This window comes from Tiliqua scincoides, chromosome 1, assembly GCF_035046505.1.
Source record: "Tiliqua scincoides isolate rTilSci1 chromosome 1, rTilSci1.hap2, whole genome shotgun sequence".
Taxonomy (NCBI): Eukaryota; Metazoa; Chordata; class Lepidosauria; order Squamata; family Scincidae; genus Tiliqua; species Tiliqua scincoides.
This window is the reverse complement of record NC_089821.1, coordinates 152,742,182-152,749,030: the sequence shown is the minus strand read 5'-3', so window position 1 is coordinate 152,749,030 and position 6,849 is coordinate 152,742,182.

Sequence of the window (6,849 nt, the reverse complement as noted above, 5' to 3'; positions counted from 1 at the left end):
TGAGAGCATAATCCTAAGCGGACGGACTGCCAGCACAGCAGTCCCTATGCCGGCAGAGGGTGTCAAAATGCGCCATAACACACCGTAACACCTGGGGAATAGGCAGCGCCAGCAGGGAGGCCTGCACTCTACCTAACTCTGTGCTCTACCTCACTCAGTGCGCTGCCCCACTGACACTGCATCCAGCCCACCAGCTGCTGGTGGAGGCAAGATTTGCACCAGGCAGTAGAGGGGCATGGAGAGGGTGGCAGAGAGGTGGGAATGGGGGCAGATCAGACCCAGGAAGGCAATGGGATCAGCAGAGGCCTCCTCCACTGTATCTTAAGACCTTTCCTGGGTCTCCTGGCATTACAGCTAAATTGCTGGTGGAGATCCAAGTAGTCCTATAGGGCCAGCAGGGGTGAAAAAAAATCCCCTTACACTGCAAATACCTCCAGCTTGCTCCAAAGTTGTGTTGGATGCAGTGGAGGCCATGCTGCCCTGCTGCACTAGCACAGCTTAGGACTGGGCTGCAAGAGAGTCGCGTGTAAAAATTGCCCAACTGCAAATACACCCTTCCTTTCCTAAGGTCTTACCCAATTTGGCAGAGTAACCAGTCAATTAAGGAATGAATTTAGTTGAGCCTCTTTTCTCAGTTCAAATAACCACACAACTTGAAAGCTTAAAATGCTTTTAAATTAATTAATCATTTAAGTGATTATTAATTAATCATTAATTAATCATTCTAAATGATAAAAATTAAAATATTTGCAAATAAGAGGTATAGCATCCAGAGAAGTCAGTACAGAGTCAAGTATATTTTCCAAACATCACAAGAAAACAATAAAGTCTAGTTAAGCCTGAAATTACTCATATTTCAACCTCTTCAGTCAAAGTGCAGAGGGAATTTGATAAACCAGGAGACACACCTACAGTATGTCCCCCTTGGCCAGTATTAGGGGCAAAGAATTCCTCTGAGAAATGCTATTTATACTCAAAGTATCCAATAAGAAGCAAATTTTTGCTGAGTCATGCTTGTTGTTGACAGCACCTTGGTCACGTAACCCATGCCAGGTATACAGTCTTATCTTAATCAGTGACCCCGAATCCCCACTTTCAGCTTTGCAGCTGACCCTCAAAAGGTGACCCAAGATATCAATCCTCAGCTACATGTCACTCCTCCACTCCCTCTCAAAGTAAGAGAACAAAGGGAGTTCCCTGATTAAAGATATCTTCAGGAGGAGTTTTATAACCTATACCAGTGGTACTCAAACTTTTCAGGCCAGTGGCTCCCTTGACCTCCGTGGCTGTTGGCCATGACTCCGCATCATGTTCCTGAGGGCTGGAAGTGACATCATTACACAGGAAGTGGCCAGAAATATTAACTATATTAAATATAATATTATGACATATTTATTATGATATAATATTAAATATTAAATATGTATTAACTATATTAATATTAATTATATTAATCATATCATTAATTAAATGCTGATCTTAAAAATATATTATTAATACACAGCAATATACATGCTTTATAAATGATCAGCTGCTGATCCCTGTTGGAGACAGGATGCTGGAGTAGGCAGATTTTGTCTGGTCCAAGAAGACTCATTTTTTTTAACTTTGTGAGCATACCAATAGAATGGTTTTATCAAATGAACTTTGTGAACAACCAGTCTGACCAACATTACACACACACACACCCCTGTGGACCCCAATCCAACTAGTCATTTCTCCCATTCTCCTTGGATAGGACTGAACCCTTTATTAATTTAATGAAATTAAATTTTTCCAGCAGCTGGTGGGGAAAATAAAAATAGACCATGAAAATATATCAGAGCTGATAAGGGTTTGGTTAAGAAGCTGATTTGTCTCCTATACTAGGAGATGCACAGCTCAAGCCTATGCATGTCTACTCAGAAGTAAGTCCTATTAGAGTCAATGGGGCTTACTCCCAGGAAAGTGTGGATAGGATTGGGTTGGCAATCACTTCATCAATGGCTGATAAGTATTCCCTTCAAATAGCAAGATTCATCACTTTAAAAATACAGCCTTTCCTCTTCAGTTGAACAACAAGATTAATAAATCACTTTAAAAACAGTTCCCTTTTTCTACTCCTGGCCAAGTAAAGTTTGTGCTTGTCTCTCCCCTCCCCCTTTGTCAACTGCATGGAAACAACTTTAAGACCCCTGGGAAGTGTTTTATTTGGGGAGGGGGAGGAAAGCAGGAAGGTTTGGAGATTGAAAGGGGGGAGTGGAAGAGGGAGGGGGTTGAAAAGAGAGATTTCACTTTGATGAGAAGTGATCCCAGGCTGGGAACTAGGAACTAACCAGACAAGGATCAAGGAGGGTTTCTTTCTGATGGTCAGCAAGGGCAAGGACTGCAAACTGAGCATGCTTGGTACTTGCCAGAAGGGGGTTGGAGTCCAAGAGCTTTGGAAACAACATGCACCACTGTGGCTGGTCCCACCCCTGACCCAGGCCTGATCCACCTTCAGGCCACCCTCCCTCCACCCAGAAACACGCCCTCCCTGCCTCTGTTCCTCCTTCCTGCCACCCTCTCCCACACCCTGTGATAGCCTGCTGGGTCCGGCACAAACTACCTTCTCCGGGCACAGGGCCTATCCTCCTCCTGAGTCGTCATGCACATTTATGGCACTTTCGCAACAGCTGGGAGTGGCACAAGGACTTTGTGCTGGATCCCTTGTGGGTTAGGATTGTGCTGCCCAAAGCATACAGTACTAACTTTTTACTGTTGGAAACATTTTCATAGTAATGGATCTATATATGATCTGGCACTAAATTCAAGATCAGCTATGCATGTGGTCCCCCCTTAGGTGCTATCTAGCTTACCTGGGGCTTTGTGGAAATCAATTAAAGTGATGAAATTCAATTCAAAGGATTTGTACATCCCAGCAGCCTGCTCGGTAGTTCTTCAAACACACATCTTCCTTCACATGCTACCGTATCTAATGAAAGCAGAAGCGCACATATTATTGAATCGTTCATAAAGTGGATTTTTTTATCCATTCTTTTTTCCTTTTTGACAGATAGCATAGCTCTACTTTCTCTCATTTATGAACATTTTTCTCAAATGAACTATGAATAATTAAAATCTTACTCCGTTTGGCCTTTTATTTTGCTTAATTGAAGAAATTAAAGATGTATGCAGGAAGAATGTACGCACTAAGCCTTCAAGGACAGCATATGAAAATATATACATTATTTTATCCAAATTGCATGCTTTAACAGTAGGTTTTTGTTTTTTTTAACTAACTCATAATGAAATTCTCTGTATGGCAAAGTAACCAGATGGAGGTAATTTTGTCAGAATATCTATGCCAGAACGTGTTTGAGATGGAGCACACCATCAGTACTAACCAACCAAACATAAGTGTCTGAACCCAAAAACGGGTGCATAAGTGGATTCCAATGGAGGTACACATGGAGCTCTCCCATCTACAGCAGCTCCTGTTTCACCTCAGTGGAGCAGGTAGATATGCATACACAAAGAAGTGAAGAGATGAAAGCAACAAGCTGCTTCCTCCATTTAAATTGATATGAAAACCATGCCCCAGCTATGCTTAAGCTGGTCAGCGGTTCTCATTTTCTGACCTCTGTGTCCTCCACAGGGGCATGTAGTAGGGCTACCAGAAGCCACATCTGGGTCATGCCAGGCCCATGACCCACTTCCTTACAAAAGGCATTCTGGGGTGTGACAACGCTTCGTGACATGACAATAGGAAAGCATTCGGCGAGAGAGAGTTATTGAGCCTGCCTACAGTACAATTGGTTACATCAGTATTGTTGTATTAGCAACCTTCAGTCTTGAAAGACTATGGTATCGCGCTCTGAAAGGTGGTTCTGGCACAGCGTCTAGTGTGGCTGAAAAGGCCGATTCGGGAGTGACAATCCCTTCCACACTGGGAGCAAGTGCAGTCTGTCCCTGATCTGTCTCCCTGGCTATGGGCCTTCCTTCTTTGCCTCTTAGCCTCAGACTGTTGGCCAAGTGTCTCTTCAAACTGGCAAAGGCCATGCTGCACAGTCTGCCTCCAAGTGGGCCACTCAGAGGCCAGGGTTTCCCATTTGTTGAGGTCCATTCCTAAGGCCTTCAGATCCCTCTTGCAGATGTCCTTGTATTGCAGCTGTGGTCTACCTGTAGGGCGCTTTCCTTGCACGAGTTCTCCATAGAGGAGATCCTTTGGGATCCGGCCATCATCCATTCTCACGACATGACCGAGCCAACGCAGGCGTCTCTGTTTCAGCAGTGCATACATGCTAGGGATTCCAGCACGTTCCAGGACTGTGTTGTTACATCAGTGGTTCTCACACATTTAGCACTGGGACCTACTTTTTAGAATAAGAATCTCTCAGGACCCACTGGAAGGGATGTCATGACCGGAAGCGACATCATCAAGCAGGACAATTTTTAACAATCCTAGGCTACAATCCTACCCACACTTACCCAGGAGTAAGTCCTATTGACTTACTAAGAATATACATAGTAGCCTGTTAAAAGTACAGGTCTGTAACATTTCCCCCAAATGCTGACACATACCATGGGAGCATCAAGTCTAATATATTCAAATTAAAATATTGGCATGTGCTGAAATTCATCACTGACCACAACTTTTCTGAACATGAAGCAAAAAACAGCGTGTGTGATTGTCACATGTTATAATCAACATATGGGGTTCTCACACTCATTCCCACTCAGATAAATATCATGTGGGACTTGTGTAAGATACGAAGTCATCCTAAGTGAAATTGTTGGACCATATATTTTACTGATTCTGATTATGCTGTCATTGATCACAGTCATTCCAAAATACATTGGGGTGATGCATCACTGGTAGCCATTGCATTTACTTTGATAACTTTTCTGATATCAACTGCAAAACTGCTAGGGTTATACTTGCACAGCGTATAGAGTAAAAACATTTCCACAGCAAAGCTAGAACTAGGACGTGTTAAAAAATGCACCAAAGTTGCTAAGTGACAGCAATGTACTTGTCTGTTAAGGTGTCGTTTCACAAAGTCAAGTGCTTAAAAGCAAGACAACCAATGGCTGAAAACATAAATCTTGCAGAGCTTACATGATGTACAAAGGCATGTCATTTCTGCCAAATATAATGGATCATACATGCCTGATGCCTCACAACACATCTTGCCGTCTTTCCAAAAGTCCATCTTCAGAATTTCACTGTTTATTTCTTTGGGTTGGAATTATTATAATAATAGTAACAGTGTTATTGGCCTTTTTTTCCTGAAACAAAAATGGCCTCATTCTTTTTTCTAATGGCAGCTTCACACAGAAACAAATGTTGATGTTTTATTCCATTTTTGTGGAATGTGTGTAGGAAGTTAACATGCCTCACATGCTTCCCTAGTCTACCTAATTGCTCTGCCCTTTGATCTTGCTTTCCCGGTTTCCTTATTGTCTTCAAATATCTTTTTCACAAGCAATATGCAGCCTTCCTTCTTCTGGAATAATTGTCATATCTTGATGCTTGAATAGTTGTTTTACAAGATGGTTCATATTGTTCATATAAAACAATATCAAGTGTTGCTTTTACACATACACACACACCCAGCTTCTGAGCCACAAAGCCTTTGGAGCTCAAAGTTAATGAGTTCAGATGCCCAAGTGTGTTGATATTACATGTATATATTATCGGCTCATTTTCATCTTTGGCCCAGCAGTGGACCTCCGCAGCCCCGCACCCAGGGCAAAGGTCTGCGATGGTACGTTCCCCCCCCCCACAGGCTATCGCCACCCCCCATGCAAAAATCCACCACCACCACCACTCACCTGAGGCTTATGGAGCCTAGCGCAACACGGGACTGCATCAGGGAAGCCTCCCCGATGCTATAAACTGTGCTTCCAGGAAACCCCTGTTGGGAGCCTCAGAGAGGGTTCCGTGGGGTCCTAGTGGCTCATGCCCATTGCTTTTGCCCCATAGGACCTAATAACAACAACAACAACAACAACTCAATATTATTTATATACCACCTTTCTGGTCATTGGATTACTCCTCTGACTTTATTCAAGGCGGGTTACACAGGCAGGCATTTCTAAATCCCTCAAGGGGATTTTTACAATCATAGAGGTTCTCTCTTTCAAGAATCAACAACATTTCAGGTTTGGTCTTCCTGGTTTGGTCTCACTTCTGGCCTCCAGTTCTCCCAGGCAGGCTGACAGCAGCTCCATCTCTCACATGGAGGCAGCCAAGACGCTTCTTGCTCACACCAAGAGCAGGTGGAATCACTCAGCTGGGCTTGTCAGCTGCTTCAAGGTCTCATTCTCATTCGTTCAGGGAGCTGCCAGTCCTCAAACTGGCGACCTTCTGATGTTATCTTCGGGCTAATGGAGGCTCTACCCTCTAGACCAGACCTTCTGCCCTAATGGTAGATCCAAAACTGCTTTAGCCTGTTTCAAGCTGAGAAGCTATCATTTAAATTCTTGTGTGTGAGGCGATTCCCCTAGATTTCATGTTTTTGTATTTCCCATGACTTTATCCCTATCCATTATTTCATTTATATTAGAGGTGTGCAAGAAAAAGGTGCCATTATTACATTTGGTTTTTGTTATTAAACAGTTGATCTGGTTAATTAGTTACTGATTCATGGAAGCCACAGTTGAAAACAGACACAACACACATGACGCATAGAAGATTATAGCTGCCAAGATACCTCACAGACAATCAGTATTCATGCACATCAGCTGGCAGTTGCTCAGAAGAGTGCAGAGGTGACATTCAGGGCCCAACTGTATGGGCCAGTAGTGCTGACGCTGGAGCTCAGTGCTGGTGCTAGGTGTTGTAAATGTGCTGCATGTTTACAGCACCCTTGGAGTAAGGAGCAT